Consider the following 13,663-nt stretch of genomic DNA (forward strand, 5'->3'; position numbering starts at 1 on the left):
TTACAGGGCCTGGTTGTTGTGGGGGATTTCAACTACCCTGATATTTGCTGGGAGGCCTACTCAGCCAGCCATCCTCAGTCCAGGAGATTCCTCCAGTGCATTGATGATAACTTTCTGATGCAAATGGTGGATGAGCCAACTAGGAGAGGAGCGCTGCTGGATCTTATCCTCACTAACAAGGAGGGTCTGGTTGAAGAGGTGAAGGTTGAGGGCAGCCTTGGTTGTAGCGACCATGAGATGGTAGAGTTCAGGATCTCATGTGGCAGGAACAGAATAGCTAGCAGAATCACAACCCTGGACTTCAGTAGGGCCAACTTTGGCCTTTTCAAGCAATTGCTAGGGGAAATCCCATGGGACAGGGTACTAGAAGGTAAGGGGGCTCAAGATAGTTGGTTAGCATTCAAGGACTGCTTCTTCCGAGCTCAAGATCAGAGCATCCCAACAGGTAGGAAGTCAAGGAAGGGTACCAGGAGACCTGCATGGTTGAACAGGGAACTGCTGGGCAAACTCAAGTGGAAGAAGAGGGTGTACAGATCGTGGAAGGAGGGGCTGGCCACTTGGGAGGAATATAAGTCTGTTGTCAGAGGATGTAGGGAGGCAACTAGGAAAGCTAAGGCCTCCTTGGAATTAAACCTTGCAAGAGAGGTCAAGGACAACAGAAAGGGCTTCTTCAAATACATTGCAGGTAAAGCCAACACTAGAGGCAATGTAGGCCCACTGATGAATGAGGTGGGGGTCCTGGAGACAGAGGATAAAAAGAAGGCGGAGTTACTGAATGCCTTCTTTGCCTCTGTCTATACTGTTGGAGGCTGTCCTGAGGAGCCGTGGACCCCTGCATCCCCAGAAGAAGTCAGGATAGAGGAGGAATCTGTTTTGGTTGATGAGGGCTGGGTCAGGGACCAATTAAGCAACCTGGACGTCCATAAATCCATGGGCCCTGATGGGATGCACCCGCGGGTGCTGAGGGAGCTGGCGGAAGTCATTGCTAGGCCACTCTCCATCATCTTTGCTAAGTCGTGGGCAACGGGAGAGGTGCCTGAGGACTGGAGGAAAGCGAATGTCACTCCAGTCTTCAAAAAGGGCAAGAAGGAGGACCCGGGTAACTATAGACCGGTCAGCCTCACCTCCATCCCTGGAAAGGTGATGGAGCAACTTGTTCTTGGTGCTGTCTCTAGGCACATCAAGGATAGGGGGATCATTAGGGGCACTCAGCATGGCTTCACCAACGGGAAGTCTTGCTCAACCAACTTGATAGCCTTTTATGAGGACATAACCCGGTGGATAGATGATGGTAAAGCTGTGGATGTGGTCTATCTCGATTTCAGTAAAGCGTTTGACACAGTCTCCCACAGCATCCTCGCAGCTAAACTGGGGAAGTGTGGTCTGGATGATCGGGTAGTGAGGTGGATTGTGAACTGGCTGAAGGAAAGAAGCCAGAGAGTAGTGGTCAGCGGGACAGAGTCCAGTTGGAGGTCTGTGTCTAGCGGAGTCCCGCAAGGGTCGGTTCTGGGACCAGTTCTATTCAATATATTCATTAATGACTTGGATGAGGGATTAGAGTGCGCTGTCAGCAAGTTCGCTGATGACACAAAACTGGGAGGAGTGGCTGACACAACGGAAGGCTGCGCAGCCATTCAGAGAGACCTGGACAGGCTGGAGAGTTGGGCGGGGAGAAATTTAATGAAATATAACAAGGGCAAGTGTAGAGTCCTGCATCTGGGCAAGAACAACCCCATGTACCAGTACAAGTTGGGGGCAGACCTGTTGGAGAGCAGCGTAGGGGAAAGGGACCTGGGGGTCCTAGTGGACAACAGGATGACCATGAGCCAGCAGTGTGCCCTTGTGGCCAAGAAGGCCAATGGCATCCTGGGGTGTATTAGAAGGGGTGTGGTTAGCAGGTCGAGAGAGGTTCTCCTCCCCCTCTACTCTGCCCTGGTGAGGCCGCATCTGGAGTATTGTGTCCAGTTCTGGGCCCCTCAGTTCAAGAAGGACAGGGAACTGCTAGAGAGAGTCCAGCGCAGAGCCACGAAGATGATTAAGGGAGTGGAACATCTCCCTTATGAGGAGAGGCTGAGGGAGCTGGGTCTCTTTAGCTTAGAGAAGAGGAGACTGAGGGGTGACCTCATTAATGTTTATAAATATGGAAAGGGCAAGTGTCAAGAGGATGGAGCCAGGCTCTTCTCAGTGACATCCCTTGACAGGACAAGGGGCAATGGGTGCAAGCTGGAGCACAGGAGGTTCCACTTAAATTTGAGGAAAAACTTCTTTACTGTAAGGGTGACTGAACACTGGAACAGGCTGCCCAGAGAGGTTGTGGCGTCTCCTTCTCTGGAGACATTCAAAACCCGCCTGGACGCGTTCCTGTGTGATATGGTCTAGGTAATCCTGCTCCAGCAGGGGGATTGGACTAGATGATCTTTCGAGGTCCCTTCCAATCCCTAACATTCTGTGATTCTGTGATTCTGTGATATGAGGTTCTAGTATAACGATGAACAAATGAAAGTCATATTGCATTGCATGTGTAAAAGTGAAAAGGATGCAAAGCTTAGTAGATGTGCCGTCCTTTGTGTCAAGCAGGTGAAACATCATGCTGTGGCACAGGCATGCAGCTCCTTTTCAAAATGGTTCAAAGACAGAACGTGAATGCAGTGTTGTGAACACACTGTGGGTAGTTACAGCCATAACCCTTCATTTGTTGGTGACTGTTACCTACCTGAAAAGTTTGCCTTATGCCTTGTGACATACGTAATATCTGCTTTGCACTGTTGTAAGGGCACTGTATCTCACATGGCCTTATTTGTCAAGCACAGTGTCAATCCCAATTTTATGCACCTTTTCTATGCCCCTCCTTACCTTTCTTCCATTCGAAACTACCTAAAAAAAAAAAGTCATCTAACTTAAATTCCCATTTGACAGCTCTGTGTTTCTGTTCCACTCCTACCTGTCTGATCCATATGAACGGATCACCAGATAGGTATGGAGATGCCAGGACGACGATTGAGAACATATGTAGAAGGGATTCAGAAGCAATGTCTGTTCTATATACTCAGATACAATTTACCACAGATGACAGAACCCTGAAATTTTGCATTAAACACCTTAGCCTCATCACTTGTGAAACACAGTCGTTGCCCAGATTTTGTTCCAACTTTCTTCCTTTTTACATACATATGCATACCAACTGCACAATCATGAATATTCAGCGATATGCAAGTGTAACAATGCTGATTCAAGTACCGCACTGCAGGAACATCACTTCCTTTAAGCTTTTACTAGAAATACTTATTAGATGAGAAAGGTAAAATCTGCCCTAAATGCATAGCTAACTCGTAATTAACCTCTATCCACATCTGTACCAAAAGGAGGACTGTATGTAAAATCAGTGCTGTTACAGACTGTATATATTTATGGTATGTTAAAGCCAAGAAGGCCTTGCATCAATAAAAAGACAAGCCTGCTCACTGTCAATTTTAAGTTTTGGCCTTGTATTATACGGCATAATTTATGTATAATTGGATCTAATTATAATAAAGATCTCTCAACTGGTGGAAGCATAAAACCAGTATTTTACCTGACCTATGTGTCTCATTTTTTAGGCTTGTGTTCTGTAGAAACATAAGCTGATGTAATTTCTGACAGCTACAGTCACTCCCTCCCATCTTCCTTCAACTGCATATTGCCACCTTTTCTTACAGACTAGTGCCAATACTCATTTGACCCTCTACTGAAATGTTCTTGTATGTTAAACTGCCAGAAAACGAACCCATTTACATTTACTTTTCTGCAGATTTAGTACATAAACAGGTCAGCACAGCATCAGGTAAGACGTGTGCAGTACCAGTAAGAAGAGTATCAGGAAAAACAGGTAGTCATGAAACTGGCTGCCTTTGAATCTCAGCATCATACTCTTACATCTGCCACCAGTAAACAGCAAGACAGAAAACCAAGCCTTTCCTTTGACTAGAAGAACTAATGGTCTTCAAACCTGACATGCTGAATGTGCAAGGATAACACCACAACATGTAAATACGAATCATGAAACTTTTTGCTGTCTTTCAAAAATGAAAAGAAAAAAAGAACTATTTGTATAAGTATGCTGTAGGACTCATGCAGACTTGCAGGTGAGAGGCTACTCTCATAAGTAACACTATGTGATTCCTCCCCACTTTTACCTTCCTGGAATGACTGTACTTTGAAATGTTTGGCATACACAGTGACTAATAGGGATGCTGGGGAAATCAGATGTGCTCAGTGTCCCCAAATCTCGACAGTTTTATTACTTGGCAATTATGGTAACTTTAAGCTCACGAGGGAAGACTGATATGCTTTCACCACACACTCTTCAATCCTATAACTTAATTAGCATTTTAGAATCCACTGGCATGGCTGCACACACACATTACAAGTAACAGTTTAGAAGAGGGATAATAATTTCCATACTAGGCTGCCTGAGCTGTACACTGTGACAGCTTCTACAATCCCTCTGTAATTCCAACGTGAGATCCCCTTCATGATTTAGTTATGCCCCACAGTGTCATGGCCCTATATTAATTTCCTTTCCAGGAAATGTTTCTTTCTCCTTGCCAGCCCCTTCCTGTGTTATCTCCTGTCAGCTCCTCTGCTTATAGAATTAATAACAATATTTTTGAATATTATTATTTTTGAATGTATTTTTCAAGTTTTCTTAGAATTTAAATTTAGATTATTTCCTTTCTTTTCCAACCCCACTGCCAATATTAGCAAAAACAGATGTGGTGGAGATAAGCAGTGTCAGAGACAGCATTTTTTAGAAAGGTTGTTCCCAGACAGCTAATGATACAAACACAACGAATATTAGGAGTGATTCAACTTACTTCTAAAGGCCAAAAACCTCCGCAGGTCCTCTCTTGCAGGGAAAGGAGGAAGTGCCCAGACCAAGTCAGAGCCAACCTTGAATCAAAAGTTGCACCACTGCCATAATTCCCCTCTCTTCCCATATGATTTATTTGTCTTCTTTTTCCTCCATCTCAAAGTTTTTAATTTCTCTTAATTTTTACCCTTTGTTCCTCTGAAAAATCTGCATTTAGTTTCCTTTTGAAAACAGTCTGAAACAATCTTCCAAATTTCTTGCATTCCACCTCCAAAACAAAAAAAACCCTACCACCATCTCTGAGAGAGGCATGTTACAAAGAGATAGCATCCTTTGTTCTCCTTTTCCTGATGATTTTTGTAAAGTCTAGATATGAACTAACAAAGAGCACAGGGAGTGCTGTGGAGCAGCTGGTGTTGAGACACACTAGTTAGTTAAAGTGAGAGTTGTAGCATCACATCCTTTCTCTTCCCCCTTCACTGGTCTATGTGAAAAATGTATATATTCTATGGGGTCTCAAAAGGAAAAAAAACCAACCCAACCCACCCCCTCCCAAAAAGCAACCCAACAAAACCCCCCACAACAGCATAAGCAGTCCGCTTGAAAACACCATACTGAAGTAACCTTCTGCTGCAGTCCAAGAGATGTAACAAGTTATAGGGGCTGTCACCATTAACTGCAGCAGCAATACAATGACTTTGAGTCTATTCGAATTTTAGTTGTACACAACTTACCATCATTTAGGTTGGAAATTTAAACTTGCTCTCTACATGCTCTAAAAAAAAAAAAAAAAAGTGTGAATTGAGGTATTGATCCTGGAAAGTTAACATTTGGAAATGAGACCTTGCTATAGAGAAATTTACACAATGGTATTCTAGTGCAAGACTGATTTTAATTGATGAAATTATAATCTAACTGCACAAATTACATACACATACAAATATATCCTTTTCATATTTTTTTTATGTTATGAGTTGTCCAGCTTAGTATATACTAAAAATATGTATAAGGCTAATATATTTGTAGAGATTTAAGTGTACTTATGATGTGAAGGACCAATAGACACTTCACAATATTTATAGCATGGACTTGGTTGTGATTTAAAGAAAAACATGCCTCTCTTGAAGCTTACTGGCAAATGGGTCTTTTTTTTTTTTCAGTCACTCTAAAGTAGAACAGAGCAGTTTCCCTCTCTGAATTTCCTAAAGTATGTGTGTGAAAGTCCACTGGTTAGTTGCCAAATATTGCTTGTGTATTTACTGCAAGCTAAGGGGAAAATAAAAAAGAAAAAGAGAAAACTTCAGAGTTGACTGTTACCTCCTCTCTTTATATTTTTAATAAATGTGGTAACGGGGGCAAGTAGAAAGGGATCAGTGTGTTTATTATAAGTTTATGAAGTCCAATCCCCACCTGCTCAAGCAGGGTCATCTGGAGCCAGCTGCCCAGGACCACATCTAGATAGCTTCTGAGTATCTCCAGGGAGGGAGACAGACTCCACAACCTCTCTGGGCAAACAGGGCCAGTGCTCGGTCACCCTCACAGTGAAAAAGTGTTTCCTTATGTTTAGGCATTTCAGTGTGTGCCCACTGCCTCCTGTCCTGTCACTGGACACCACTGAAAAGAGCCTGGCTCCATCCTCTTTGCACCCTCCTTTCAGGTATTTATATAAATTAATAAGATCCCCCTGAGCCTTTGCTTCTCCAGGCTGAACTGCCACAGCTCTCTCAGCCTTTCCTCACAGGAGTCATGCTCCAGTCCCTTCATTATCTTTATGGCCCATTGTTGGACTTTCCAGTATGTCCATGCCTCCCCCATACCGGGGAGCCCAGAACTGGACACAGTACTCCAGATGCAGCCCCACCACTGCTGAGGAGAGTGAGAGGATCCTCAATCACCTCCCTTAACCTGCTGGCAATGCTCCTAATTCAGCCCAGGATACCATTAGCCTTCTTTGCCACAAGGACACATTGCTGGCTCATGTTGAACTTGGTGTCTGCCAGGACCTCCAAGGCCTTTTCTGCAGATAGTTGCCACCCAGCAGACACCAGGGTATGGGGCTGATCCTCCCCAGGTACAGGACTTTGCACTTTCCCTTCTGAACTTCATGAGGTTCCTGTCAGCCCATTTCTCCAGCCTGTCAAGGTCCCTCTGGATGGCAGCATGACCCTCTGACCTATAAGACACTCCTCCCAGTTTTATGTCAACATCAAACTTGCTGAGGGTACACTCTGTCCCATCATTCAGATCATTAACAAAGATGTTAAACAGGAACAGACTTAGTATTGACCTCTAGGGTACACCACTAGTTACTGGCCTCCAACTAGACTTTGCACCATTGATCAACACCCCTTGGTCCCAACTGTTCAGCAAGTTTTATACTGACCTCCCTGTCTGCTCACCCAGCCCATACTTCATCAGCTTTTCTATGAGAATGTCACAGGAGACAGTGTTGAAAGCCTTACTGAAACAATGTCTACTGCCCTCCCCTTGTTTACCAAGCCAGTCATTTCAACGCAGAAAATTACCAGGTTGGTCAAGCATGACTTCCTTTGATGAATCCATGGTGACTACTCCTGACCACTCTCTTGTCTTTAATGTGCCTGAAAATGGTTTCCAGGATTAGCTGCTGCATCACCTTCCATCCTTCTCAGGGATCAAAGTGAGGCTGATCAGCCTGTAGTTCCCTGGGTACTCCTTGCCCGTTTGAAAACAGGAGTGACATTGGCTTTCCTCCAGTCTTCAGGCACTTCTCTCAGTCTACATGATCAATCAAATGTTATCAAGAGCATCCTCACAGTGATATCAGTCAGTTCCCTCAGCACCCATGGCTGCATCCCATCAGTTCCCAGAGCCTTATATATGTCCAGTTTACTTAAGTATTCTCTGATCTAAACCTCTTCCATCAAGCATACTTCCTTGATCCAGACTTCCCCCCAGGTTCTATAATTCCTGAAGGTCTTTGCTAGTAGAAACAGAGGCGAATAAGGCCTTCAGTATCTCAGCCTTTTCCACTTCCTGTGTCACCATAGCCCCTGTCCCATTCAGCAGCGAGCCCACATTTTCCCTAGTCATCCTTCTGCCACTGACATATTTACAGAAGCACTTGTAGCTGCCTTTCACATCCCTCACCAGATTCAACTCCAGGAAGGCTTTGACTTTCCTAATCACAACTCTGCATGCTCAGACACTGCCTCTATATTCCTCCCAGGTTACCTGTCCCTGCTTCTGCATACTTCCTTTTTATGTCTGAGTTATGTGATGAGCTCTTTGTTTATCCATGCGGGGCTGCTGGTGTTTTTGCCTGACTTCCTACTCGTTGGGGTGGACCACTCTTGAGCTCTGAGGAGGTGATCCTTGAATATCAGCCAGCTCTCCTGTATCCCGTCAAGGCCTTATCCTGTGGGACTCTTCTAAGCAGATCCCTGAAGAGGTCAGAGTCTGCTTTCTGAAGTCCAGGGCTGTGATCTTGCTTTCTAATACTTAAATCAGGCTCGCAGAGAAAGCAGACACTAATATCAGAACCAACTGAATAAGAAATAGATTATATTAGTTTCTGCCAGAGACCATACAGCTTAAAGGAGACATGAGCTACACTGGAACAAACATGCTGAACTTCTTTATTAAAGAAGTATTATCTAGAGAGTCTACAAAAAACCTCTCTGCCCAAAAATCATTAAATATCTAAAAAGTTTTAAAAGTCATATATTAAAAATAATGTAATGTAATATATCTTACTCTTCAGTTAGACTGACGTTAATCCAGAATGAGTTTATTGGTAATATATGAAAAACATTTCTTTTTAAATACAGTGCTATCTTTCAATTCAAAAACTTATTCCTGTTTATTTCTTCTATTATCTTATTTTTTCTTATTGTTAGAGCACACCATGCTTACAAGCTAATTTAATGAAGTTGTATTTATGCCTACCAGTTAGTGTTAGCTGGATATATTTTTTTTCTTCATCTTCTTGATTCCTGTTCTCACTGAATAAACATAGAAATTGCAAGTTCAACAGTGCTGTGTTTTTTTTTTTCTTTTTTAAGGAGTATACCATTATAACCAATATAGAAAAAAAAGCACATAGGTAATAAAGTACTTGCATTACAACTGCAAATTGTTGACCGGTTTGTCTACTGTTTAACTTACTACTCGTTTTCCTTCAGACATCAGTACATCTCCTCCCTCCTTTCTTTCTCCTTACTCTCTCTGAACCTCATAGCTTTGAAATTACTTTCTGTATTTATTTTTTACATAAGTTTAAAAAAATAGGAAAAGGAAAGACATTCCTACTCTCTCCTGTTTTGAATATATAATTAATTTTTTTTTTGTGAAAGACCATGTACTTTATTACTATATCCAGATATATGTTAATACTGGATTCAGACATCACTCCCTATACCTTGATTATTTACATCTTGAAGAGTCATTCACTTTACAATAAAGTTTTTGGTATTGATAGTGTATAGCCATAAACTTGTTTCCTTCCTTCCCAAATATTTCTGGGTAGCAGTCTTTAGCAACTTTCAGAACTGTTACTTTAAAAGACTATAAAAAATTAAACAGGAGAAGATTAAATGTCCTTCTTGACTTGCACCACAGCATGTGATGTCAAAGCACAAATGGAGGTCCCTGGAGCAGTAACAGTGTCAAAAATTATGAGAATATAGAAATTACCTTTCCCATTCTATTCTACAAAGTGTCTAACAGAGTCTTTATATACTATCAATCCCTGTTAGCAAGTTTTAATTGAGTTTTATTTAGTCCCATCACAAGAACATTTGCTTTATACATGTCCTGAATCACAGTAAGTATCAAAATATTTCTCTGAGTCACCACCTTCTGTATTAAAAGAAATTGTATCTACAGTCTCTGGGTGGGGGAATAATAAGAGAATCTAAAAGGAGACAAACATACAGAGCTTTCAGACAAACAAAAAGACAAAGTCCCTCCCAAACCTAAACAACCTTCTTGCACAAAACAGACATTCCGTGTTATCTACCTTAATCCTTAATAATCCACCGACATGAACTGGGGGATACCATTCCATCGACCTGACAGCCTTTTAATTAGTGGATGAATTTATAATGCACCTGAAAGCCTATTACCTGAGAAACTAAAGTTTTTAAAAATCAATTCAGAGGATGACATTTCTATGTGCTTGTACTGCTGTGCTAAGAGTTCTAAGGGTAGCTATAAGAGACTTAAGCATGAGCGGATTCAGATACATGTAAGTTCACCACTATTACTTTAGAGTTTTCAACATTTCTAACGTGAGTACAAGACACTTTGCCACTCATTCAGAGAGATGTCTAATTTTAATTATTTACTCAACTACATCAACATTAAATTTTCACTAAAGCTTTAAAAAGAAGTGATTTTCTTCACATGGTAAAAAGGATGATCTCAAGAAATAAAAAAATGCAAGTTTGAACCAAGGCAGGCCGAGAAGTTAAAAGGACTTACAAACTGAGGCAAAACTCTAAGCAAAGGTTATTTCAGCTGCCTTATCCCCAAGCTAATGCAATTTCAGTATGCTCTGTACTCAATATATGTACTCAATTCTTACTTTAAAAACTGTAAATATAACATTGGGTTTTCTTAAACATATGTATAAAAATTGTCACTTATAAAAATACCCAAACACCCCACCTCTCTCACTCTCCCACAATACAATTCAGATTGGTAGGCAAGAAAGAGGATGTAAATATAAGATCCTTGCAAAACCTTCATAGACAGTAGCTTTAAATGTATTCCACTTTCCAATTCACTGACTCTATCAATTACTTAACAATACTGAGAATACTATAACATCACGTAATTAAAGTGTAAATGCATAAGCTATTAAAATATTAAGATTTTTAAAAATAAAAATGATGCTGCTGCTTTCTGAATAATATATTTGCAAAGGCAGACACAAACTTCTGACAATTTTTAGCAATAAAAGTAATATCTAATTTACCCAAAAGACGACAAATTATTTTCAAAACATTATTGCAGTGTATAGGATAGCAAAATATTGGAAAGATTTTCTTTACAGAAAACTGAGATTAGTTTGAACTAACCTATTCATGGTGTAATCTCTCATGCACAGAACTGTCACATACATCACCACAGATACAAGTGGTGAGCTATTCTCTCCAAAGAAAGGGTTCATGAAGAATATAACTTCTTAATTCCAAAAAAGTATTTTTACTAGCAACTAGTGCTAGAGCACTAGCAACAACAGTAGGTGTTCCAATACTCACATGATCATCTATTTCCATAGTAAATTCCAGAAGAATTAAAATGTAAGTGTCCCTCCAGTACTCTTGACATGATGTGACCTACTGGTCTATTACATTTCCACCAAAAAAAAAAAAAAAAAAGCCTTTTTAAAGAGTTCATTTATACATCTCATAGGTGTGAAGTTCTGCCTCTAACTCCAGATCAGGTAACAGAAACAGAATCACAGAATCACAGAATCAACCAGGTTGGAAGAGACCTCAGGGATCATCGAGTCCAACCGTTGCCCTTACACCACCATGTCAACTAGACCATGGCACTAAGTGCCATGTCCAGTCTTTTCTTAAACACATCCAGAGATGGTGACTCCACCACCTCCCTGGGCAGCCCCTTCCAATGTCTAATAACCCTTTCTGAAAAGAAATTCTTCCTAATGTCCAACCTGAACCTCCCCTGGCGAAGCTTGAGGCTGTGTCCTCTTGTCCTATCGCTAGTTGCCCGGGAGAAGAGGCCAACTCCCACTTCACTACAACCTCCCTTCAGGTAGTTGTAGACTGCAATAAGGTCACCTCTGAGCCTAAACGAATTACTACATGCAGTATGCACAAACTTAAACAAAAGAATTCAGAGGTGTGAATTGTTACTTCCCTTAATAGTTTGTTTGCTACTCTAATTCATGTCCCAGCAATGACAATTTTAGCTGTTTTTCTACTAATCACTTCATTAGAAAAACTAGTTACGATGGACATCCAGGAAGTGAAAAACAAACTGCTCATCAGTAGAAACTGAAACATAAAGAGGAAAAAAAGTTTGTAGAAGAAAGCACTGATAAAACAGATCATAATAAAGAATAAAACTAGTAACAGTCTCAAAGTGAACACTTTATAAGCAACTTGTTGCTGAACTGCGTATTAATAATGGCTCCAAAGAAGTTAGACAAAAATCCACTAACTTCCAGTAAAATCAAACAAATGGTTAAATATTTTGGAATCAGATTTTACTACAAACTGGCCATACTTTATCTTTGACCTGGATAAACACTTCTGTCCCACTGACAGGTGAAAGATGATACAAGAATCAGATTTTACTACAAACTGGCCATACTTTATCTTTGACCTTGATGAACACTTCTGTCCCATTGACAGGTGAAAGATGATACAAGAAATATACTTTGGGATTGAAAGTAATATACAATGCTGTGGTTTTTGGTATGGACTATATCGTAAGTGGAATTCACCCCTCTGCCAAAACACACTGGCCATTCAGACTAAATTTACATTAATTTTGTGGCAAACTAATGGTTTGTTACTTACACTTACAGGCTGCACAAAACTGGATTCACAGAAACGGAAAGAAGCCACTGTCACCTTTAGCAGGCAGTACTTACAGGAAACCTTGTCACCTATAGCAGGCAATCACACGAAAGACTTTCAGAGGTCTATAAATGGTTCACTCTCTCAACTAACATCAGAATAATAATTCAGATTAAAAGATCCCTCTACCAGAATATTATGCCCTTTTCTCTCTATATAGTGCGTTACCAGGCTCCGTCCTTTCTTACCTTACACCCTGGGCCTGGCTGGAAACCTTGCAGTCTCTTTGCATACGGAGGCACGCAACAGCGGGCTGACGGCTGCGGGACTCACGAAACTGAGCCGCCCGGAGTCAGCGTGAGGAGAAACACACGTTTTTATACAGGGGGCCCGGAGGAGAGTCCGGGCTTCACCCAGAGAGGCGGCCCTGCGGGCCCGCCGCCGCGCCCCGGCCAGCCGCCCCGAGCCTGCTAGGCCGCGGGAGCTGCCTGGCCAGGCTCCGTCGAGGGCCGCGGCTCCGGCAGCAGCCCCCGCACTGCAGGCCACACCGCCCGCCGCAGCCCCGCTCGCCAGGAAGGCCGGCAACACCCCCGCCTCGTCCCGCCCCGCGCCCCGACTGACCTGCGCCGCCGCCGCCGGGACTCTGCAGGGCAACGGGCGCGACGGGCTCTACCTCGAGCTTCCTAGTGAAGGCCTGCGCGGCCGGAGCCTCCTTGGGCCTCCCCGGGGACTCTCCCCGCCGCCACCCGGCTGCCGCCCCCTGCCCACGGGCCCCGTCCCACCAGCAGGCCCCACTGGGTCATAGAGGCAACTCCCGCTGCCTAGAGCGGCTGTAGCACGGACAGTAGATAAAGGCAAGCGCCTAGACAGGCCTTGCAGGAAGTACTCTGGGAGATCGCGATGACGCGCTGGAAGGGCTCCCGGGATGGTATCCGTGCCAGGGCCAACCGCGGGGCAGTTTAACTGACAGGCCGCAGAGCAAATCAGAGCCTCGGGGTAAGGATGAAGAGCCAATGGGGGAGGCAGGAAGAGGGGCGGCTGCGGGGCCGAGTTGGGGGGAGAGGGCTGAGGGCGGGGGAGAGCGGCGAGCAGCGAGGGCTTCACGGACCCTGTGAGCGGACAGGCGTCCTGGGGGAAGCGGGGCTGCGGTTTCGTTATCTTCAGCTCGGCAAGTGCCGGCAGCGGACTGTGCTCGCCCTGGCCGCCCGTGTGGCGGTGGAGGGGCTCCCCGGCTCGGCGTGGGGTGGTCACCGAGGGTGGTGTGCGGGCGGTGAGGTCG

The 13,663-nt window shown here is 43.4% G+C and overlaps 1 protein-coding gene across 7 annotated transcripts in view; it reads right to left on the reverse strand.

Annotated features, from left to right (window-relative positions):
• Positions 1–13,251, reverse strand: part of PEX2 (peroxisomal biogenesis factor 2) — a 36,774-nt gene extending 23,523 nt beyond the window's left edge. For 2 of the 7 annotated variants that reach the window (XM_068397118.1, XM_068397116.1), the window contains exon 1: positions 13,006–13,251. The gene's annotated coding sequence lies outside the window, so the exon portion shown is untranslated. Of the gene's footprint in view, positions 1–7,374; positions 7,434–8,776; positions 8,825–12,384; positions 12,474–12,632; positions 12,695–13,005 lie in introns of those variants that run through there. The other 5 variants (XM_068397119.1, XM_068397115.1, XM_068397120.1 and 2 more) reach the window with 5 other exon arrangements.
• Positions 13,252–13,663: the final 412 nt, after the last annotated feature.

The sequence above is a fragment of the Nyctibius grandis genome, chromosome 3 (genome assembly GCF_013368605.1).
Source record: "Nyctibius grandis isolate bNycGra1 chromosome 3, bNycGra1.pri, whole genome shotgun sequence".
Lineage (NCBI taxonomy): Eukaryota > Metazoa > Chordata > Aves > Nyctibiiformes > Nyctibiidae > Nyctibius > Nyctibius grandis.